This window comes from Diabrotica virgifera, chromosome 3 (assembly GCF_917563875.1).
Source record: "Diabrotica virgifera virgifera chromosome 3, PGI_DIABVI_V3a".
In the NCBI taxonomy this organism is placed as follows: Eukaryota; Metazoa; Arthropoda; class Insecta; order Coleoptera; family Chrysomelidae; genus Diabrotica; species Diabrotica virgifera.
The window spans coordinates 172461163-172487128 of NC_065445.1; the positions used below are offsets into that span (position 1 = coordinate 172461163).

The window sequence follows — 25966 nt, forward strand, 5'->3', positions numbered from 1 at the left end:
GTCGAGTGTACATAACCTCAAATTTTTTTGTAACTTTTTAAAACCTATAACTTTTTTTTTGGAGGGGGCTGCAGGTCCATTTTTTTTAATTTTGTGTATTTTATCAAAAGCTATCTCTCTGATTTTTTTCAGATTTTTCCGTCAGGTGCGCCATCTTGAAAAATCAAGAAAACTGTTTTTTAGGGGGTTTTTGGGGATTTTCTCCATTTTATAGACTGCAACATAGATCAACTCAAGGTTTTGTTAATAGATTATGTATAATTTAAAATAACTGAGTATATTAGGATATTCAAAAATTGGGCGAAACACTTTTAACCCCCCAAAAACCATGTTTTTTTAAAGTTTTGTAAGGATTTTTGCGGGTCTAATTATATTTTTTGAGATCGATAGAGCCTGAATATTTTTTTTTCATTTTTTTACGTTATATGTGATTAAAAAATAAGACTAATCACATTTTTAGCCCACCACCCCCTCCCCCTGTCCCTACAAAAACGTCAATTTTTCTATTTTTTTTTTTTTGTTTAGTTAAGTTGCAATAAATTTAAAAATTTTATGAGGCTTCTACAAAACATATCTATTTTTTATAGACCCGTAGGTCGAGTGTACAATACATATAACCTCAAAATCCCTTTTTTATTTTTTTAAAACGCATTTTTGACTTCCAATTGATATTTTTTTAAAACGTCCAATGAATTTACGTCTCTCTCGCGGACGGCCGGTTCAATACGTGCTTAGCGCTCATTTTTAATTATTAAAAATAATAGTAATAAAATAATGACAAAAATTTCTTCATGCTCCTGCAGGGGGGGGGGGACTTCAAACTTTGAGTTGGTCGCTTTATAACTTTCATAATAATAATTTTTAATCGAGTTATTAAGCCTTGAAAATGGCCATTTTCGCGTTTTTCAAATTTTAAATTGCATGTAACTCGACGACAGTCAATTTTATAGAAAAATCACAAGAGACCTTTTTTGCTCAGGTTGATCCAGAGAATCTAAAACAAGTTTGTCCTAAGTGAAAAAATTGATTTTTTGAATTCGTACTGCCTGGCACCATGTGGATTTGTTATAAGGACCTGTTTTTGAATAAGTTTGTGCAAAAAAATGAATCGAAATAATTTACCTAATGGGGACAAGCATACAGCATGGACTATTTGCATTATGAGCCAAACGAAGATGGTTCGGAAAACATTAAACAATAGATACTGTTGTAGATGCGAGTTGCGCAAACGGCAACATAACCATAGGCTGTTGTTCGCATGTAGCTGCCATAATATACTATTTATCGCATGGAAGATATTTTACAAAAATCATCAAGCCAGCAGAATATCTTACAAAACTCTTTGACAATACATATTATGTTATACCTGTAATAGACGAAGACAGCGATGAAGACTTTAAAACTGAAGTGCAATACCAACGAATATACTCTCCGAATACTCTACGAGTATATACGGAGCTATATATTCTTTGGTAATACTTTCCTTATTCTTTTTATGGTGTTTTACGTGGCAGTGAACGTGAATCAAAGTGAAATTATAATAGGCAGAGCAGAGATATAGGTTATGTAGATGGTACAAGCACATGTTTGAATAAATAAAATATGTATAATGGAAGGTAATATTAGGGTACCTACTAAATACAAACTAACAAAGAACAAAATGGTTTGATTCACAAAACGACAAGAAGTAGGATATATTAAAATAATGTATTTTTCTTAAATTGATTATTCTGTTTTATTTTTGTTTTTTGTATCCTACCCAAAAGATATCACAATGACATCTTTACTTTATATAAAAATCTTCACTTTATACATATAAAAATATTGCAAAAATTTAAAATTATTTTGTTAAATGTAGTTTACTTGAGGACAAACTGAGCAACAGATATACTGAGAAAAAAAAATTAAAACGAAAAAATTATGATTTATTGGGCAGGTTGAGAGGGAGGAGGGCTAAAATTGGGCTAACGCTTATTTTTTAAACACATCAAACGTAAAAAAATGAAAAAGTATTCAGGTTGTGTTGATCTCAAAAAATATTAGGCCTGGATCCCGCGTACCAAAAAAAGTTGATTAATATCAATCTGAAAATATCTGAATAGTTTAACGGTATCTAGTCGGACAAACTTTGATGTAGGTATCGAAACAGGGGAAGTTTTAATTGTGAAACGTAATTTTAATTGTGGAACGTGCCATCCTGACAAGTTTATGATTGTGAAAACTAGCAGTTTGTTTTTTCAATAGCAAATTATATAAAATATCCCTAAAAACTCAGTTATTTCAAATTATACCTACAATACCTATAAAATATACATTATGTAAAAAACCTTGAATTAATATATTTTGAAGTCTATAACATGGAGAAAATCCCTAAAAACCACCGAACAAACCAGTTTTGCGGATTTTTGAAGATCTTACGGAAAAATCTGAAAAAAGTCAGAAATACAGTTTTTGATAAAATACACAAAACACAAAAAAAAATAGACATAAATCCATCACCAAAAAAATATACGTATTAAAAAACAAAAAAAAAAGAGTTTATAATAATGTACTTACACTCAACCTTGGGGTCCATAAAAATAGATGTTCTGTAAAAGCCTCAGCTGTGCGTGTGAATTATTTGTATATTATAATTTAATAATTATTAACTATTCTAAATGGGAAATAAGCCACAATTTAACTAAAAAATGACCATTTAGAATACTTAATTACAAAAATGCCACAAAGAAATAGCTTCCGAATAACATTCATTAATTGCAAACCAGCTTAAAAAAAATCGAAAAATTGATATTTTGGCTATGGGGAGGGGGAATAGGGGAAGTGGGCTAAAATTGCAGTGAGTCCTAATTTTTTAAAATCATATAGAACGTAAAAAAAATAAAAAAAAATATTCAGGCTGTATCGACCACAATAAATATAATTAGATCCGCAAAAATCCTTACAAAACTTTAAAAAAACATGGTTTTTGGGGGGTTTAGAAGTGTTTCGCCAATTTTTGAATATCCTAATATACTCAGTTATTTTAAATTGTACATTATCTATTAACAAAACCTTGAGTTGATCTATGATGCAGTTTATAAAATGGAGAAAATCTTCAAAAACCCCCTAAAAAAACAGTTTTCTTAATTTTTCAAAATGGCGCACCTGACGGAAAAATCTGAAAAAAATTAGAGAGATAGCTTTTGATAAAATACACAAAATGCAAAAAAAATTGGACCTGCAGCCCCCTCCAAAAAAAAGTTATAGGTTTTAAAAAGTTAAAAAAAAAATTGAGGTTATGTACACTCGACCTATGGGTCCATAAAAAATGGACATGTTTTGTAAAAGCCTTAGCTATACTTGTGAATTTTTTGAAATTTTTAAATCAACTGGAACCCAACTAAAAAAAATTAAATTTAAAAATCTACGTTTTTGGCTGTGGGGGGAGGGGTAAGGGGGTGGCGAGCTAAAAATCCGCGTTATCTCATTTTTTAGTTGCATAGAACGTAAAAAAATTAATAAAATTGAATTCTGGGAGTGAGGGCATTTTGCTTATCTTAACGGGGGGTACCCTTTGAATTTATCGATACATTTATCGAAAATATACACAAAAATAAAAATAATGAGATCTTAAGCAGGTGAATATTTCTTTGGCAACAACCGCATTTTTGCAATTGAAAATACAGGGTGTCCAGAAACTCTACCGACAAACAAAGACAGGAGATCCTTCAGATAATTTTAAGATAATTTAACCCAATTCACTTAGTCCGAAAATGCTTCCTAAGGGAGCTAGAGCTCGTTGAAGTTGGCGTCTTGTAATTAGTTTTTCTTAAATACCTCCAGAACGCTTCTATTTAGAAAAACAAAAATTGGTACGCGTATATATCTACAAGATATAAATCTAATCCATCCATTGCAAATTTCTAGTACCGATCATAGGCGTCTGTTTTGGGTTGTGCAACGGTTATTTTATCGCATAACTTTTTTATCTTTAACTTTTATGCATTTCTGACACTGGATTATGAAATTGTGAAGTATTCTAGTACTTAAAGGTACTCTTGTTTTAAATCGGTAGGACACACCATTGTCTAGAAAAATCGATTTGAAAATTTTTCGCTTTTTAAATAAAAAAAATTTCAAAAAAAAAAATGTTTAGAAAGACGAAAACTGGTACATCCACAAAGAACGGCAGTTCTCACCAGTGGCGCACAACACCCCTACAAGCGACACTATATATACACGAAATTTTCGATTTTCTAAACCTGACTGAATGGAAAATTTGGCCACATCCCATCTTAAAGTTTACGAAAAGACTCGTCCATCCATATGTTACTTCTCCATTTTGGTCCAAGGGTGTGGAATTTACGGACCTTCCCATTTAAAGCCTGTTTTTCGTTCTCGTCCCCAAAACCCCCAAAAATTTCAAAAATTTAAGCCCGACCTTTGCGGCTTCTGATAGCATAGATCATTACCTTTCCAACGCATGTTTAATTTTGAAAATCGGTTGTACCATCCAAAAGTTATCGAGCTCAGAAATATGACTCAATTTTTATTTAAAAAATGGAAAATGTTTGTGGATATGTATGTTTGTATGTATGTATGTGGAAAAGTTAAACCGATCTGAATTTTTTTTTCTGTGTTTCAAGAGGACGTGAGGGCCGATTCAGAACCGGTCTAATTTTTGACTTCTGACTACCCGTAAGTTAGCTAGAGGACTAAGTAGATACAAAATAGCATATTTGGGCGTATATATCTTAGGTTCAAGAAAAGACAGGAAAACCGCAAATACACCAAATTAATAGGGTTGAGTTAAGCTTTCAAATGGCCCTTAAGCGATCAAGCTAAGACATACGCACTGCTCACCATAGCCAAAAAACTGAAAAATTAAACTTTGAAAATTTTGGTTTTTCGACAATTACTCAAAATTTCAACCTACGAATTGCGCCAATAACTGAACGTTTGTAGAAGGACTCAGGACGCGTCTAACGGTGTATACCTTATATCTGGAAAAATTCGAATTTTTAAGTTATAGGGTTCATAAGTATGATCAAATCTATTTCTTATGGGAAAAACGGTTTTTCAAGCTCAATAATTCCTGTAATACGTTCAGTTATCATACTCGCTCTTGGATGCATCAAATACTACTTGTTAATACGTTTCAAATTCATGTTTAGTGATCAACATCAGGTAAGCCGTTCAGAAATTATAGAGCTCCAAAGGTATAATTAGTCCAGGAACTGAAATTTTTCACTTCGCAATTTTTACAGAATGGATAGATTTGTTTAAACATTTGACAATAAGTAGTGGATAGTCCAAGGATCAAAATCTATATGATGCCGAAAGACGCTTTTACCAAGGGGGTAGTTGCCACCTCATCTCGAGGGTGGAAATTTTTTTTTTATATTTTGACCGCAAATGCTGGTAAAAATATTAATTATAAACAAAAAATATTCATTATACATTTTTTTGATAAAATTAATAGTTTTCGATTTATTAGTTATCGAAGCTGTTAGTTTTATATCGAAAAGATTACCAGATAACGGCAGTTCTCGCCAGTGGCGCAGAAATACACCCCCCTACACGCGACACTATTATATACACGAAATTTTCAATTTTCTAAATCTGACTGAATTGAAAATTGTGCCAACTCCCATCTTCAAGTTCAGAAAAAGACTCACCCATTCATATGTCAACCATCCATTTTGGTCCAAGGGTGTCGATTTTACGGCCCTTCCTATTTAGGGTCTGTTTTTCGTTCTGGTCTCCAAAACTCCCAAAAACTTCGAAAATTTAAGTCCAACCTTTGCGGTTTCTAATAGAACTGATCATTACCTTTCCAATGCATGTCTAATTTTGAAAATCGGTTATACCATTCAAAAGTTATAGAGCTTAGAAATGTGACTCAATTTTTATTTAAAAAAGGGAAAATGTTTGTGGATATGTATGTATGTGTGTTTGAAAGTTCAACCGATTTGATATTTTTTCTCTGTATTTAAAGAGGGGGTCAGGGCCGATTTAGAACCGGTGTAGTTTGTGGCTTTTGACCACCCATAAGCCAGCTATAGGACTTTGTAGGTACAAAACGGCATATTTTTTGGGGGTATATATATTCGGATCAAGAAGAGGCATGAGAACCGCAAATATATCAAATCAATAGTGTTGACTTAAGCTTTCAAATAGTGTCCAAGCCGTCAGGATCAGACATACACACGGCTCAGTATAGCCGAAAAACTGAAAAACTAAACTTTGAAAATTTTGGTTTTTCGACAATTACTCAACATTTCAACGTACGAATTGTGCCAATAACTTAGCGTTTGTATAAGGACTCAAGACGAATCTAACGATGTATACCTCATATCCGGGAAAATTCAAATTTTTAGGTTATAGGCTTCATAAATATGATAAAATCTATTTTCTGTGGGAAAAACGGTTTCGAAAGCTAAATAATTCCTGTACCTAATAGCTTCAGTTATCATACTTGACCTTAGATCCATCAGATACTACTGGTCAATACGTTTCAAACTCATGTTTACTGATCAAAATCGGTTAAGCCGTTTAGAGAAGTTATTAAGATACAAAAGTATAATCCAATTAACGATTATTCCCCAAATTGTTTATGAGTTGTAGTGGTTACGACGCTAAATTTGATCTGGCAATTTATTTATATTCCAGAGTTAAATCGATTTCATTAATTGCGACTTTCTAGTACTGGTCATAAGCGTCCTTTTTGGGTAGGTCAGCAGTTATTTTATAGCATAACTTTTTTGTCTTGAATTTTTGAGCATTTTTGACATTAGATTATTAAATTATAAGGTATTCGAGTACTAAAAGTTACTCTTACTTTATGTTGGTAAAATACTTCGTTTTTTGTTGAAAAGCTCCTTCAATTTTTTTTCAAATTCCAAAAACGAAAAACTTTCAAATCGATTTTTCTAGAAAACGGTGTGTCCTACCGACTTAAACAAGAGTACCTTTTAGTACTAGAATACCTCACAATTTAATAATCCGTTGTCAAAAATGCATAAAAGTTAAGGACAAAAAAGTTATGCGATAAAATACCCGTTGCTCTACCCAAAACGGACGCCTATGACCGGTACTAGAAATTTGCAATCGATGGAATCTATTCATCTCTGAAAAGTAAATACGCATACCAATTTTCGTTTTTCTAAATAGAAGCGTTCTGGAGGTATTTAAGAAAAACTAATTTCATGACGCCATCTTCAAAGAGCTCTAGCTCCCGTAAGAAGCATTTTCGGACTAGGTGAATTGGGTTAAATTGTCTTAAAATTATCTGAGGAATCTCCTCTCTTCGTTTGTCGGTAGAGTTTCTGTACACCCTGTATAGTAACATTTAACAAACACATTCAATATCTCAAAAATATTTTTCGACTAATTTTTTTTGCTTCATACTAGTAACATAGCGCAACTTAGTCTGTAAAATAAGATATTTTATAGTGCTTATTTAAAATGCTAAAAATAATTTTTTTCAAATTTGTTTTTAAAGTTTTATATACAATTATTTAAATAAATAGGAGGTCAAATTTAATTTAGTAAGTCTTATGTGAAAGATTTACCCTTCAGCTTTGCAGAAAAAAATCCCATAAATCTTCATTAATAAATGAATTACCTCAGCGGTTAAAAAAGAATTTTTTGCAAAAATGACCCCTTTTTAATTATTTACACAATGATCCCCTTGTATGATTTGGATACTTTCTTGAAAATATCTTTTGTACCCACCTAAACTTTGATATAAATTTTGTTTTAACGTGTACGAATTTACATTTTGACTTTTTTCTATTTTATTAAGCTGTAACTTTCGCGTTGTAATGGTGATGACATGTGAGCAATAAATTACAACAAAAGTTTTGACAGTTTTGTGGTTTAAAAGAAGTTAGAATTTTTAAATGTCAAAGTTCTAAAAATTGTAGAATAGAAATGAATTTCAGTGACGAAGAGTTACAGTTTTTTTATTTTTTTATCGTAGATATAATATTATATGAAACTGTGCGTGCTTAACGAACTGTTTCATAAATAACTATTATTTTACATAGTTGCAATTAACGTTTGACATAGAGGGTGTTCCATTAATATGTGTGAATATAAAAATATATAAATCGTATCTTTTTACGTTAATAGTATAGACCCAATCAATTCGGTTCCTCTTATTTCTCTTTCTTTGACGATAAAGTAACCACAACGCCATAATTTGATTTCGCTCCAGATAATACGAGTATAACTATTCCTTTTATTCTACGAAATTATATTTAGTTTTATAGGGTAAACGACTCGGTGAAGACTGGAGTAGGATGGCGGTCACGTCTTGTGTGAAATTATCTAAAAACAACATTTAAAACGAGGGGAACAACATTGTTTAAAAATGAGTGGATGGCAGAGGGTCTTTTAAATTCTGTACATGAAAAACATAGATTGTAATGTTGTTCTGAAGCTGTTTTTTGTGTAATTTTTTTAATAAACTATTGTAAATTGTAAATAAGCCACAATTTAACTAAAAAAATAATTTTATTAACGTTTCGATGCCCAAATCGGATGTCGAAACGTTAATAAAATCATTTTTTTAGTTCAATTGTGGCTTACTCTTCATTTAGACTAGTTTGTTACATAGACTGTATGAGCTAATTAGATGAGCTAATCCAAGATCCCACAAATAACTTAGTAGAACAACGATTATAAAAACAAATTAAGACTATTAATTAAAAACATAAGAAATAATAACTGACAAAATGGAAATCGCAAATGAATTAAATACACATTACAGTACATTAGGACAAAAGTATGGACAAAAATACCCATTTGTAATGATGCATCGTAATGGCACATATCAGACATCGTATTATGTACCTACCTCAGCCACAAAGTGTAAATAAAAATAATATACCAAACAACACAGCAAAATAACTTCATGCGACTCAATTCTTATTTCGAAAACGCGAAAACACTCGCACGTTCAATATTCTTATAATGTGAAACAGCCCTAAGTGTTTGAAAGTTTTGAAATATATTGTTACTCCCCCGATTGATATCAAATCCTGATAGTTTTTGCCTAATGCTACTTTTGTTTTGTGTTATTGTTATAAATCATAGATCGCATATTCCTGATATGCTGTTACTTCATTTACCTCATTTAATTGATGAGTTTGCTACACAGCTTTACTCAATTTAATAAGATGCTTCCTGAATTTTCCTCTCTTTACTATCTGATTATTTCCATTTGACTCAATGATCATGGTCCTATGCACGGTAAGGTTGTATTTATTTCCTATCAGTTTTTTTCCTCATAAGCTTTTTATATACAGAGTGGTCCAAAGAAAACAGTCCACCTCGATATTTGGCAGTATTTATTAGATCTTAAGGAAATGACGAAACGGGTGGATTTTTGATCTAAAGGGGACATATTTTTACGGTACATTCATCTGTCATGTGTCAACCCCCTCCCCTCTACTTCACCTACCCCTTATTTTTAAATAGGGAATAGGGATCGTGTTCTAGCTCATTTGAAAGGCTATTCAATTCTCTATTCAGTAATATAAACATAAATATAATTATTTATACAGGGTGTCCAAGAAAAAATATTTCAATTACATTAATTGACACAAAAAGAAGAATGCATGTAATTTATTAAATTCAACAAAAATTCTACTGCTGTCACAAAATAAAAAATAATGTTTTTTGATAAATTATAAACATTGCTTTTCGCTTAATTTCAATGTTGAAGCTGCCACCCATCTGCCTCTTGGTAGGTTGAATACTGAATTTAATAAACAAACGATGTTTATTTATCAAATAAACATTTTTTTCTGTTTTCTGTCAGTAGTAGAATGTATTTTGAATTAAATAAATTACATACATTCTTCGTTTTGTGTCAATTAATTTAATTAAAATATTTTTCATTTGGACACCCTGTATAAATAATTAGGTTAATGTTTATATTACTGAATAGAGAATTGAATAACCTTTCAAATGCGTTAGCAAACGACCCCTATTCCCTATTTAAATATAAGGGATGGGGGAAGTGGAAGGGAGGGGGTTGAGAAATAACAGATTTATGTACCGCCAAAATGCGTCCCCCTTAGATCAAAAACCGACCTGTTTCGTCATTTCCTTAAATTCTAATAAATACTGCCAAAATCGAGGTGGACTGTTTTCGTTGGCCCACACTGTAGATGGTACTGTTGTTTTCTTTGAATCCTGTTTTAAAAATCTTTCGGGATCTCTTTAATGCCGACTTTGTGTCATTTTTTGTATCCTTTTAAATACCTTATTGATAAGTGACAATGAATATGTAGGTATTTTATTTATATGTTAACAAGTTTTTTTCTTCCTGAAAGGTGTTTTCTCTGTAGCAATATATTATTTTGTCATATTTTGACAAAAGGTTATTCAATGCCCTGTTAATGACAGGTAATAAATATTTATAAAGAAGGGGGGAACAGCTAGAAATTATTTGAGAAGTAGGAGAAATTGATTGGATAAGTTAGGTTAAAATTAATATGAGTTCGATAGTTAATTATGGTTATTATGCGAAGTAATAATGGGAAATAGTAGAAATGAAAGAAATATGTGATTGAGAAAAAATGTAGAAAAGTACAGAGGGAGGATGGCGCATGAAAGTTGACATAAAAATTTTGATACTTTGATGAAATATATGGAACTAAGAAAATAACCGACGGTGAATACGGACGAAATGACTCTTGAAAGAAATTTGTGTTTATTGACACAATATTGAACTTGCTTATAAAAATATTTTTGCATCAAATTGTTAATTAACACTAGAAGCACCAGAGCGGTCATTTTGACTGCTTTCTATTTTTGACCCTCTGTATTACTTATTCCTAGTTGTTTTAGAAAGTTGATAATTTAGGACTTTTCCTAGATATATTTGAGGATTATAGTTCCTCCTTTACAGGTACTTAGTGTAATTACTTTTTGAAATGTATTAATATATACCTAGAAACACCAGGGCGGTCATTTTGACTGCTTTCTATTTTTGACCCTCTGTATTACCACTTATTCATAGTTATTGTAGAAACTTAATAATTTAGGACTTTGCTACATTTATTTAAGGATTACATTTACAGGTGGATACTTAGTGTACCTGATTACTTTTTGAATATGTTGATGTCTATCTAGAAAAAATGCGGTCCTTCTTACGGAGAAGAAGTACCAGATCAGAGCGATGATCAACAGATAAATTTGCACTTGCGTCGGCAATATGGAACCTATTTACAGAGAATTGTATATTTTGCTATACCTACAACTAACTAAAATATTATATCTATCGACGAACAGCTTTTTCCCACAAAGGCAAGATGTCACTTCACCCAGTAGGTACATGGCGTATAAACCCGATAAGTTTGAAATCAAATTCTGGCTTACAGCGAATGCCTAGTCCAAATATTTATTGCAAGGATTTCCTTACCTACGGAAAGATTTACCAGACAATCAACTTCTAGGGGAACATGTAATTAGACGTCTAATGGGCCCATTTATGAATAAAGGAAGATATGTCACGACACATAAAAAGAATTACGAAAGAAGGCTACCAGCAATACTGGAACAATAAACCTAGCAAGAAAGGACATTTCTTCGTAAAAAAAAAACGAAAAGATGGAATTGTATAAATCAAAAATTTTCATAAACGAGGACTTGAGCTAACCAGGGAAACCAGGCGTACCAGAGAAAAATGATCAAAAATCTTCTATCGCCGAGTTCTCTATACTTAAACAATATTGGAATAGGCATAGATGAAAAGAAGAAACCTGAAGCCATTACCTGCTGCAACCACACAAAATACGGAGTAGACGTTGTAGATCAGATGGCCATACAGTGTTCAACCAAATCAGCTTCAAGAAGATAGCCGTTGTAGACTTTAATATCTTAGATAAGGTAGGAATAAATGCTTGGATTCTACATAAGGAAGTTACTGGTTGTCAAATATCTAGGCAAACTTTCCTACTTCAGTTAGCACAAGAATTGCGACAAGATCATATGACTAAGGGCAGGACAACATCAACGGATAAAAATCAGAGCTACAACACCTCAATCAAATAATAAACGTAGGCAGTGACAAAAACTACAGTATCTCGGACATGTGAGAAGTATGGCATCCTGCGACTCATAACATAATACAAGAAGAGGTAGATGGCAAAAGAAGCATCGGAAGAAGACGAATTTCATGGCTGAGGAACCTGAGAGAATGGTTTGGATGCAGCTCAAAACAACTATTTAGAGTTACTGACCCAAAAATTAAAATAGCTATGATGATAACCAACATCCGTAGCGGAGATAGCACCTGAAGAAGAAGAAGTGGCAAACAGGGAACTGTAATTAAAATAAAACATGTGAAATTTGTCATAAACCTATGTAAAAAATTTGTTTGTAGGTCTTGTACAAGCAAAATTAAAAAATTTTGCTACTACATAAATTGTGCTAAAATAATTTATTTAAATTAACTAAATATGTCTTTTAATAGTTGGTATTAATTCAATATAGGTTTTTTTTTAAGTAAAAAAGGATACGAAAACGACTGGCGACAGAAATTTCTAATAGCCGTCATCTTGACCGCTCCGGTGCTTCTAGGTATGTAAAAATGTTGGTGCTTCTAGTGTTAATGTTTAAAAATGTTATATTCCAAATATTACGTCTTAAAAATAAATAGTGTACGTACAACAACTGATAATATTTCCGCGCCCAAAATTTCCGTTTCAAACAACTTCAAAAGCGCGAGCTAGGGTCTGACGACACCAAGCACTGTTTTCTCGTTCGCCCGTTCGGTGAGCTATTGCATTGAATGCATTTTGCCATTGCTAGTTGTGGGTGTCGAATATCTGTCTTGTTTGCTCGGTGTTTATATTATTGTATTTAGTGTATTTAGTGTATAATATACTTTATTAAAATGGAAAACAAATCTGCGCAATATAAGTACTACATTATATAGTGCCGGAATGCCAAATCACAACTCTCAGAACATCCAACAAATATTTTTTTACTCTACCAGTAGAACCAAAAACGTCGATCCAAATGGCTAAAGACATGCAAGCGAGATAAAAAGGATATTTCACAAAATAGTAAAGGTCTTGATGTCTTTGAGGATCATTTCGATGTGAGTATGTATCTAATTACAGTCGGTTCGTATATTCTTGAGAGCACAAAATTTGCCTCAAAGTCATAAAACGGTCGTAAAAGTAGTAAAATCATAGGCGGAGGTTCCGGAAGTGTTTATTCATTAAAATTAATGGAGATTTACATTTATCTTCCTTTCCAAAACGTTTATTGATATTCTATTTTGAATAAAATACGGCAGTAATTAGCGTCTCGAAAATTTTTTTGCGAATTTTGTGTAGTGCGGGAGTAGATTTTTTTCCATATTCCTACGAACATATACGCACATCAACATCATCAATTTTTACACCGGTACTGTTGCGTACAGTCAGTAAGTCTGTATATTCACCAAGAGAGAAGACAGAACGTTAACCATGCTCTTCTTCTTCTTATGGTGCCTATCCGTTACAGATGTTGGACACTAACATGGCTATTCTGACTTTGTTGACTGCTGCCCTGAAAAGTCCGGTAGTGGTTAAGTTAACCATTTTCGCAGGTTATGCAACCAGGATCTTCTTCTTCATCCTGGACCTCTTTTCCCATGCACTTTACCTTGAAGTATAGTCCGAAGTAGGTCATATCGTTGTTCATTGCGCATTATATGGCCCAGGTATTCCAGTTTGTGACGTTTTATGGTTACGACTAGTTCGCGCTCTTTACTCATTCTTTGTAGAACTTCTTCGTTGCTAACTCTGTCTATTCAGGATATCCTCAACATGCGTCTATAGCACCACATCTCAAATGCTTCGAGTCTCTTCAGTGATGCTTCGAGTCTCTTCAGTGATGCTTCAGTTAAGGTCCATGACTCCACGCCATATAAAAGAACGGAGAATGCCATGCTCTAGTTTCTCAGAATCCCAGAAACACTGCTCAGAACATAATCGAGAGTTGTGCCAACATGACGGGCGTAGGGGAGTAAACAATGTAGTTACAGGTTCCTATCAGAAAGAAAAAAGCAAAGTACCTAAATAAAAACGAACAATTAAAGAGAAGAAAAAGCCTATTAAAATTGATGAATTTGTCAAAAAGGGTATTCGAAGGAAAATTCACGGATTTTTTTTTTCAAAAAAGAAATACTCACCCAACTTAAACAAAATTAACAACTTAAACAAGATGTTATAGACGACTCTGATTTGCCTCATATCGGACGAATCAAATCAGACCAAAAATCACTTTTGATCGACCTGGAAGAGATAATATGTTGGACAAGAAATTATCAAGATTCATACGAAAATTCTGGGATAAAGGAAGGCCAATCTACTATCAGGAAGAAACGTGGGTAAACTCAGGTCATAGTCTAACAAAAATGTAGTCAGATAAAAATATATCCAGGCAAGCCTCTATGGAAGGTTGGTCTACTGGTATTTCCCCGCCTTCTGGTAAAGATAAAAGATTAATAGTTTCTCACATTAGCAGTGAAAAAGGATTTGTTAAGCATGGTTTGTTGGAATTTCAATCCAAAAGCACAAAAGACTCGCGAGGAAATGACAACTGATGTTTTCGAAGAGTATTTTGAGCAGACGATTGAACATAAAGCACCAAATTCAATTATAGTATTAGATAATGCACCTTATCATTCACGACTACTAGAAAGACTTCCAACGACTGCGTGGAAGGAACAATATATCCTTGACTGGCTGCGGTATACGTCTCTGTCTTGCAAAGATGGAATGGTTAAAGCAGAACTTTAAAAATTGCCTGGCACCACAAATCTTAGTTCAAGAAATACGTAGTTGACAAAATGGCGAAAAGGCGTAAAATGTATCTTTTACAAATTGCAAGTAACTTTTGATTTTTGAATAAAATAAAGAAATTTTATTAAAACAAGAATACAATTTACATTAAATACAGTTTAAAAATATTAATATATTATTTATTTAGTTCAAATAAATGTCTTAATCATATACTCTACGACACTGGTTGGTATTTTTTACCCAAAATCGGATTATCAGCTTTGCAACTCTATTGTATTCCTTCAGATACAAGGTGGGTTAGTCGAAAACATCTTAAACTGCGAGTTTTAGGTTGGCTTTTGTTATTATATCATATTACTTATCCTCTCTGTATTTTAGTTCCCTAATGAGGGTCAAACTTGTAGTAAGCTCTTAAGAAATTGCGAATAGACCATAGGTACCTAATACAAATAAGACATTTTCTATGTCAAGAAAAAATATTAGATAGTTGTCGTTTCATGAAATGTGCCTACTTAAACTTGTTTATTTGTTGCAGTTGTAACAATACATGGATAACTATATAAATTCAAGATTATGGGTGGTCCCAAAATTATTAAGTCAGGAGTTGTCCCGCACATAATTTGATTGTTAACCAGACAGAAAACGAACTTTTTCTGAGCCCATGAGGAAAGCATCCCTTAAAAGGGTTAAACGACAGCTTCTTGAAGATGCCGCTTCTACATCTAAGTCTGTTCTAGAGGTCAATGATCATAAGAGACAGTATGATTCCAGTTTCACAAACTAAGTTCAACCAGGACCTGAATTAACCCTCGTAAGGCGGTGCTTAGATTCTTACGTAAACAACGGTGCCGGGTGCATTTGAACCTTCTCAGTATATCCATTTTTTATATGTAAACGTCGAAAAAATTGATTTAAAACATATTAAGGACTTGTTTATTATCCTATGAAACATAATTTTACAAAAAAAGTACTCATTTCTTCTTCAAATAAATATTATCGTTGCAAGACAAGTACATGAAATTTTTCACAGAGTGAGCAACACAAAGTTTTTACACACACTACAGTTAAGTCGGGACTTTCGGTCTTTTTTCTCTGACATAAGTAACACCGACCTTGTCGCTTAGCTCTCTTAGCTCTAGGTGGAACATCAGAAACGTCCAATTCACGATATGAAATTTTCATGATTTGTACCTTACAGTCATTTTTCCAAAAAATCACTTAAACGCTAAGAGTTTTAAACGGTGTAATGGGTGGAATGCGTTTAGAATTGAATTTAATGCGAATAAAAAAATTGACAAAAATTAAAAAAATAAATAAAAAAGATAGGTGAGAAAAACGAGATCTGGGGTGCATTTGCACCCCGCACCGCCTTACGAGGGTTAAACGAACCAGCTTTACCTCAAAAACTGCAAATAATGCATCAACACAGACTCACATCAAAATCAGAAGTAAAGGTATTCAGTGTAAATTTCAAAGGAGTGTTACAGTCAGGTTGTCGCCATTGAAAATACATAATAAGGATGCAGGAACTTCACCTGTAAAAGACTTACAAACATTATTTGAAGATACAAAATAAATCAGGACGTTCTGTATTTGAAGATGATAGTAAATGTAGTGGTAGTGATGACTATTGGTACAATGAAAGTGATTCTTTATCCTGTGATGAAGATCCGAAAGAAGAGGAAGCAAAACAATTTAAAATGTTGTCTCTGAAGTGTACAGTGATAAAGTTACAATACAGACCTAGATTGTATACGTTTCAATTACTGATATTGTAAACACAAACTGTGCATCTATTTTTAACTCTAAAAAAGAACAGGACACACATGTATGTCTCTTGGAGATGATTTCGGCATAAGCAAAAGCAATGCTTCGAGAATATTTGCAAAATCTGTTCCAATAATTATTAGTAAATATGTAAGATCTTGTATTTTTAATCCCTAAGTTGGTCCAGTTAAATTAAACTTACCCTTACCATTTCAATTAAAGACGATGAAAATGTACTATTAGGTCTGGATCCCGCGTATGAAAAAAAAGTTGATTAATAGCAAGCTAAAAATTTGTTAATAGCTTAAGGGTGTCTAGTCGGATAAACTTTGATATATGGGAACACTGGAACAGGGGCAGTTTTAATTGTGGAACAGGTTAAAAATTTGGAACGGTCACACCACGAAAACGGCACATTTATTTTGTCCGACAGAACAGACTTAAACTCTCCGAACAGAGATTAAACTGTCATGCAAAAATCAGACTGCTATTTATCACCTGTCATAATTCCTGTCATTTGACATATTCTACATGTTCCACTCATTAAAACGCCCATTTAGTGATAAATAGCAGTCTGATTTTTGCATGAGAGTTTAATCTCTGTTCGAAGAGTTTAAGTCTGTTCTGTCGGACAAAATAAATGTGCCGTTTTCGTGGTGTGACCGTTCCAAATTTTTAACCTGTTCCACAATTAAAACTGCCCCTGTTCCAGTGTTCCCATATATCAAAGTTTATCCGACTAGACACCCTAAAGCTATTAACAAATTTTCAGCTTGCTATTAATCAACTTTTTTTTCATACGCGGGATCCAGACCTATATACAATCCCCAGAATAGCCTAATCGCTTTCTTTTGAAAAATCCTCGTGAGTAATAGTATCTACTTATGCGTTTTAAGCAGGTAGCAATTTCTAAAGATTTATAAATTTCACTTTGAGACTAAATAAACTGACTGTAGAACTATGCAATAATACAAATAATATCTGGTAATTTCCAACTAAATACGATTAAAATGTTATATACAATAATACAATTCCCGTAGTGCTCTAATTGCGTTTTTAACCGGGCTCGACTCGTATGGCGGTTGCAAATTTACAGATGCAAGCGTGTGTAGACACCAGGGTGTTGAAATCAGTTAGGGTTTGGAAAAACAGTACATTTACAAATGCTAGCGTGTGTTGACACCAGGGTGTTGAAATCACTTAGGGTTTGGAAAAAACAGTACATTTACAAATACTAACAGATTTGGACACCAGAGAGTTGAAACCAGCTAGCTTTTTTAGTGGATATACATGCATACATGCGAACGATTATTGAGAGATTTTATACAGTGAAGACGTTTGAGTTGGAATAAATTCATTATCTCGAGAATAGGCGAATTTTGAGAGAAATCCTGAGACAGGTCGATTTTTATTTTTAAATTACGACTTTCTGGCATATATATCATACTAGTGACGTCATCCATCTGGGCGTGATGACGTAATCGATGATTTTTAAATGAGAGTAGGGGTTATGTGATTGCTCATTTGATAGATTAATTAATTCTATATTCAGTAATAACATAATAATTTATACAGGGTGTACAAAAAATTTTTTTATTAAATTAATTTACACAAAAAGAAGAAAGTAAGCAATTTAGTTAATTTAAAATACATTTTACTGCTTTCAGAAGAACAGGTAATAATGTTTATTTCGCAGATTAACATTGCTTTTCGCTTAAATTCAATGTTCAAACTGCTAAGAGACAGATGCAATGCCGGATTTACCACTAGGCCGACTAGGCCGCGGCCTAGGGCCGCAAGTAAATGGGGGCCGCAGCGTTTTGTAAAAACAAACTTTTTGGTAAAAAAAAAATTTACTAATTGAATTGAAATCAGTAAACAATTTTTCAAATAAGAGAGTGGCTATTCTACTAAACACGTAATGTTCTATATGCCGGACCGAACGCATATTTACAGATGCTAGCGTGTGTAGGTACCACGGTGTTGAAATCAGTTAGGGTTTGGAAAAACAGTACATTTACAGATGCGTGTGTAGACACCAGGGTGTTGAAATCAGTTAGGGTTTGGAAAAACAGTACATTTACAGATGCTAGCGTGTGTTGACACCAGGGTGTTTAAATCAGTTAAGGTTTGGAAAAACAGTAAATTTACAAATACTAACAGATTAGGACACCAGAGTGTGAAACCAGCTAGATTTTGTTGGGCTATTAACACTGCTTTTAAATGCTACTGGCATGGTGGCTGTCACGTTGCTGGTTTGCGAAAAAATATTGGGAGAATATACATATTATACAGTTTACGTAAATGAGTATAACGAATTAGTTAATAAACAAAATTAATTACATTAATCAATAATCGAGATAAAACATTTAGAATTTTATCATTGTTTATCAAAAAGTTGATTAATAGCAAGCTGAAAATTTGTTAATAGCTTAACGGTGTGTAGTCGGACAAACATTAATGCACGCGAACACTGGAACAGGGTAAGTTTAAATTGTGGAACAGTTCAAAAATTTAGACCGTCAGATTACGAAAATGTTTCATGTATTTTGTCGGACAGAACTTCCAATTGAGTTGTTACCATTTCGTTAAACTCTCATGCAAAAATCAGACTGATGTTAATCACCAACTGGGCATTTTAATGAGTGGAACACGAAGAACATGTCAAATGTCAGGAGTCATGTTGGTTAGTAATAGCAGTCTGATTTTTGCATGAGTTTAATAAAAGGGTAACAAATCAATTGGATGTTCTGTCCGAAAAAATATATGGGACGTTTTCGTAGTCTGACGTTCCAAATTTTTAATCTGTTCCACAATTAAAACTTCCCCTGTCCCAGTGTTCCCGTACATCAAAGTTTGTCCGACTAGACACCGTTATGCTATTAACTATTAACAAATGTTCAGCTTGCTATTAATCAACTTTTTTTGGTACGCGGGATCCAGGACCATTAATTTTGTTATTATTACTTACTTACTTACTTAGTCCTAAGCCTTTCTACCTTTAGGTGTAAGGCTGGTGGAGTTGAGTTTGGCATTGTAGTCTCCATGCTTTCCGATCTTGCGCTAGGTTTCTTGCACTTTCCAATGTCAATCCCTTCTTCTCGACTTCTTTCCTGATTTCATCTACCCACATAACTCTTGGTCTCCCTCTTTTGTTTTTCCCCTGCACTCTCGTTTCGAACACTCGTTTTGTTAGCCTCTCGTTCGACATTCTACACACGTGCCCGAACCATCTAAGTTGTCCTTCTACTATTTTTTCATTGATTGGTTCTAGTTTTAGGTTTTGTCTAATTGTTTCGTTTCGTATTTTGTCTGTCCTTTTTCTGTTTGCTATTTTCCTCAGGAACCTCATTTCCATAGCATTGACTCTGGATTTTTGTCTCCCCGTCAATGTCCATGTCTCGCTGCTATACATGATTGTTGGTCTAACTACTGATTTAACGACTGCCGTTTTTACTTTTTCCGGTATCCCTTTTTTCCCAAAAAATGTTGTTTTCATAGTGTTAAATAAGCTTCCTGTTCGTCCCATTCTCTCGTTTATTTCCATGTCTTGTTTACCATTTGATTCGATTATTACTCCTAGGTATTTAAAATATTCCACTTGCTCTAGTTGTTTCCCGTCTAATTCTATTGCGTGTGTCTTCCTCGTATTTGAAATTATCATTGTTTTTGTTTTCTCTGTATTAATTTTCATATTTATGTTTGATAGTTCTTCTTCTAGGATTTCAAGATTGTTCTGTAAGTCTTCTCTGTTTTCTGCTATCAATACCATGTCGTCTGCAAATAGTAGCTCCGATAGTTGAGTCTGTTTCATTTGCCAGTATCCTAATGTTAGTTTTCTCATTCTTCTCTTGGCTTTCTTTATCGCTTCATCCAGTACCACTGAGAATAGCAGTGGACTCAGCACGCATCCCTGTTTGACGCCTTGACTTGTAGAAAATTCTCTGGATTCCTCGTTATTGGTTTTTACTGTATTTGTATTATTTTTGTACATATCCTTTATTACTTCTATTATGTGTCTGTCGACTCCCCTTTCTGTTAGTGTCTTCCAAACGTCCTTTCTTCGGATTCTGTCAAACGCCTTTTCCAGGTCAATGAAGCACATATGTATCTCTCTATTTTTCTTGATTACCTTCTCACTTACTTGTCTTAATGTGAATATTAGGTCTTGCGTGCTTCTGTCCTTCCTGAATCCACACTGTGTGTCTTCCATAGTTGTTTCTATTTGTGTTTTTATTCTTGTCTCTAGTATTCTTGCTAATACCTTCCCAGGGATACTTGATATGGTGATACCTCGGTAATTATTACAGTTTCTCTTGTCTCCCTTTTTGTGTGTTGGTAATATAATGTCTTTCTTCCAGTCCTTTGGTAATTCTGCTCTATTTATGATATCATTCATTAGTTCTTTCATGCTATCCATTCCCTCTGTCCCCATGAATTTTATCATTTCCGGGGTGATATGATCCTTGCCTGGTGCTTTGCCCAGTTTTACTCTTTCTATTGCTTTCTCTAATTCCTCTCTTGTTATGGATTCCACTTGTTGTTCTTCATTCCTTTCTTGTATCTCCCCTATGTTGTCCTTGTCTACATGAGTTAGCTCTTTGAAATGTTCTCTCCATCTTTCCATTATTTGTTTTTCTTCTGTTAGTACGTTTCCATTCTTGTCTTTTATATTCGGCATCGTGTGCTCTTTCTTTTGTCTGAGTTGTTTTAATGCGCCGTAGAAGAGTTTTTGGTTTTCCCTATAATTTTTTGTCATTTTTTGTCCAAATATCTCCCATGACCTTTCCTTTCCTGCTTTCACCGCTATTTTAACCTCTTTCCTTTTTTCTTTATATGCTTCGTAATCTTCCGGGTGTTTTGTGCTTAGGTATCTTTTCCATTTGTCTTTTTTGTTCTTTATTTTCTCTCGTATTTCTTCCGTCCACCATTCTGTTCTCCTCATGTTAGTGTTTGCTATTTTTGCTTTCCCGCAAGTTTCCTCAGCTGCTTTGATTATGCTGGTTTTTAGATATTCCCATTTTTTTTCTATATTTGTATTTTTTGCCCTACCTTTCAAAGTATTATCTAATTTTTCTTGGAATTTCTTCTTATATATTTCCTCTTTTAATTTGTAACTTTTTATTTTTTCATTTACTACCTTTCTTCTCTTTTCTTCTTTTTCCTCTGTTGTTCTCATTCTCATTATTACTAGATGGTGGTCACTGCCAATCTCCGAGCCTCTTTTCACTTTCGTATCCTGTACTCTTTTCCATTTGTTGCTGCTTACCAAAAAGTAATCTATGATTGATTTTTCGTTTCTGCTGTCTTGTACTCTCGTGTATTTGTGTACTTCTTTATGTTTAAATTTTGTATTTGTTATAACTAGTTTATTCTCCATACATATTTCTATTATTCTTTCACCATTTCTGTTTAGCATTTCTTCTCCTTCTTTTCCCATGCACTCCTCTATTCCGCTGTTGTTGTTTCCGACTCTACCGTTTAGATCTCCCATTACAATTATGTTTTCTTCCCCATTATCAATTTGCATTTGGAGCTCCTCGAAAAATTTATCTTTCTCTTCCTTTCTTGCATCTTCATTTACTCCGTAGGCTGTTATTATTGTCCATATTTCTTCGTCCATCAGTTTAATTTTCACCGATAATATTCTCTGGTTAACATATGTTTCTTCTATAACGTGTTGTAGTCTATTCGGTGCAATTATTATCCCGACTCCTTCTTTTGCTCTCTCTTTTGTATCCGCTCCTACCCAAAGTAACCAATATCCTTTGTGTATTTTCTTAAGACCTTTTCCTTTCATCTTCGTTTCTGTTATTCCTAGTATTTCTATTTTTTGTCTTATCATATCTTCTACCAGTTCTTCCTCTTTTCCATTGATGCTTCTCACATTCCATGTTCCCATTTTTATCTCTCCTTTTTTCTGCAATCTAGCTTTCCCCTTTTTCCTATTTTCATCCTTGTTTACCTTTGCATCATCTTTTTCCCTATCGCTTTTCCCATTCATTGCCTTGGTTGTCATTGTTGTGGGTCCGGTCTCATTATTTTCTTTTAGTTTTTTGAAGTCCCTTCCCCGATATTTCTGTGAGTTAGTATAAGTTTCTCTTTATTATGGTCCCATTTCCACTCCTTTCCATTAATCTCCAGTTTCATATATCCTATCTTCGTAGTATTACCTTTGTCTTTTTCTTCTTTTGCCATTTTCCTAATTTTTGCTTGTATTTCCCTTTCCTTTCTTGTTAAATCTGATTCTATATACACCTTTTGTCCCTGTAGATTTTTCAGTTTTCCTTTGTTTTTTAGTACACTCATCTTATCCGTTAGGTTTTCCATTTCTGCTACAAAGATTTGGTCGCCGATCTTCACCGCTCCTCTCAGTCTGACCTCTAATTTCAGATTTCTTCCTATGTAGTGTTCTACTGACTCCTTTACAGGCTTTCCGTCGGTAGCATCTAGTGTTAGGCCTTTTAATACTATATTATTTCTCCGTCTATCTTTTTCCAATTGTTCTATTCTATTGTTTGCCATTTTTAAACCTTCTTCCAATTTTTCGTTTTTTTCTTTCAGCTCCTTAATATATTCCATCGTTTCTTTTTGGTCTTTCCGTATGGTTCTTATTTCTGCCATCATTTCATCATTTTTCCACATAACTTCCCGCATCATTTTTATCATCTCTTCATTTGTGTCGTTGCTTTTATTCGGTGTTCGTCTCGTCAGGTTACTCTTTTCAAAATATAATTTATCTTCTTTATATTTTTTCTTCTTAGATTCTTCGTCGCCACTATCAGATAGTTCTTCATTCTTTCTATAGGTTTCCTTTCGGATTGTTCCTGTTCCGCCACTGGCCATTTTAAATTAAATGTTAACCTCAGCACTAATATAAATATTATTATTATACACTTAGAAGTTTATTTTTATTTCGCACAAGAACGCTTTTTAAGTTTAACGATTATCGATAACGATATGTCTTTTAAAAAACCGGTGTTTTTATTGTGATAGGTTTCGAATTCGAAATTACCTTATCGCCAATACACCTGCCACACGACCTCTCGCCTCGCTTGCCAAACTCGAACTCGAACTTGTTATTATTAATAGTATATTATTCAATATTATTCAATGAGCATGTAATGATGGCTACTACTCACGATGATGAAGTTTGCGATACCAGCCAAAGGCGAGTGTCGTAATTGATCAGAGTGAGTGATAGCCATTATATGAGAGTAGAATACTATACTTTTTCTACGACCTGTTTTATTTTAATTAGTAAAAAAATAATATTATCAACTACTCGAGATTAAAATTATAATAAAAAAAATAAATGTTGAATTACACAATTAAAATATACAGCAAATGCTGTCTTATGTATGTATTGTAAAAATACAATAAGAAATAGTCAATTCAAGTTCTATTCATTTCCGAAAATTTTAATCAAAAATTTGTAATATTGTCTGTGTAATAAATAGGAAATGGCGATTATTGGTGGACGTATTTTATAAAGTTATATTGGTCGTTTTTAAATTTAACTACATAATATAATATAATAATAAAACTATATGTTATAATTTATAATATATTTAACCCAATATAACTTTATAAAATAAACACAATAAGTACCTATAAGTTACAAATTCCAATAAACACATAGTGCGCTAATGTCACTGTCACTAAAAATGATTAACGTCAAAATTCATATATATTAAACAAGGTATAAACGTAAAAGTATACCCATTCTTACAGTTAAAAATCCTTTTTAAAGTTACTTATTGATATAAATTACAATAATTATTGTATTAAATAAACATGTTTAAGTAATTTTATCTGCGGTTAATATACAACTAATAAAAGTGGCATGCACTACTTGAACCCTTGTATATAAACCGCAGATAAAATTACTTAAATATGTTAATTTAATAAAATAATTATTGTAATTTATATCAATAATTAATTTCAAAAAGGATTTTTAACTGTAACAATGGGTCAGTATAATTTTACGTTTATACCATTGATTGATAAATATAGAGGATAAATTGATTTATACCTTGTTTAATATGTATGAATTTTGACATTATGAATGACAGTGCTGTGTTTATTGGAATTTATAACTTATATACTTATTGTGTTTATTTTATAAAGTTATATTGTGTTAAATATATTATAACATATAGTTATATTATTATATTATACTATAATTAAATTGTTAAATTTAAAAACGTACATTATAACTTTATAAAATACGTCCACCAATAATAGCCATTTCCTATTTATTACATTGACAATAGGTACAAATTTGTGCCTAAAATTTTCGGAAACGAATAGAACTTGAATTGACTATTTCTTGCTGTATTTTTACAATACATAAGATAGCATTTGCTGTTTATTTTAATTTTATAAAGCAACATTTATTTTTGTATATTATAATTTTAATCTCGAGTAGTTAATAATATTATTTTTTTTACTAATTAAAATAAAACAGGTCGTAGAAAAAGTATAGCATTCCACTCTCATGTAATGGCTATTACTCACTATATGTGATCAATTAAAACACTCGCCTTCGGCTCGTATCGCAAACTTCGTCATCGTGATTAGTAGCCATCATTACATGCTCGTTGAATAATATAGGTACTATTAATTATAACAAAATTTACTAATAATTAGACTTAGGCCAATAGGCAAATTGCATATTTTGCATAAAAAATGCAAAAATGTCCAATTTTGCATATTTTTATATGTGCATAAAGTGCATATACAAAGTGCTGTAGTTTGAAATTTTGATTGTAACTATACATACCATTTTATATTCATGTAACAAATAGCTTGGAAATCGGAATGTAGTAACTAATAAAAGATTTGTGTGATTACACATAGTTTTGTCACGTTTTGTGATTGACACAAGAGTTCCAAAATCTACCAAGTTTATAAATACCTGTAGGTAAAATATTTTATATTGACGGTACATTTCGCTTTTGTTGTAAAATAAGTCGTGAACCCGTGTCTTTATAATTATTGTGAATGATTATTGTGCTTTGAAAATGCCGAAAATAAACAGTTCAGTGTCATTCATAAAATCAAACTACACTGTGCGTCAAAAAGAAGCGGCCCACAAAATTGGTCATTTTTGATGCCTCGAATTTCCTAAATCTGTTATCCGATTCAAGTGATTTTCTTAAAATTTTATAGTCTTGTTATTTAGCAATATGGTTGTAATAATGTTGTTGCTAAATAGATAAATTTTCATTGTATACTGGGTGTACGAATCAAACTGTGTCTTTTTCTCAAAGTACGTAACACCCTGTGGAATATTCTAGCATTTATAAAATACTGAAATTAAAACCCAACTATAGCCTCAGGTTTTCTTAACATTCTTTTTTTTTCTTGATTCGCTTATGTTGGAATATAAAAAAGTTAGGGTA

General features: G+C 32.8%; 1 protein-coding gene across 1 annotated transcript in view; it reads left to right on the forward strand.

Moving 5' to 3' along the window:
* Nucleotides 1–25966, forward strand: part of LOC114342162 (lysosomal acid phosphatase) — a 158421-nt gene that overhangs the window by 3071 nt on the left and 129384 nt on the right. The gene's annotated exons all lie outside the window — the stretch shown is intronic.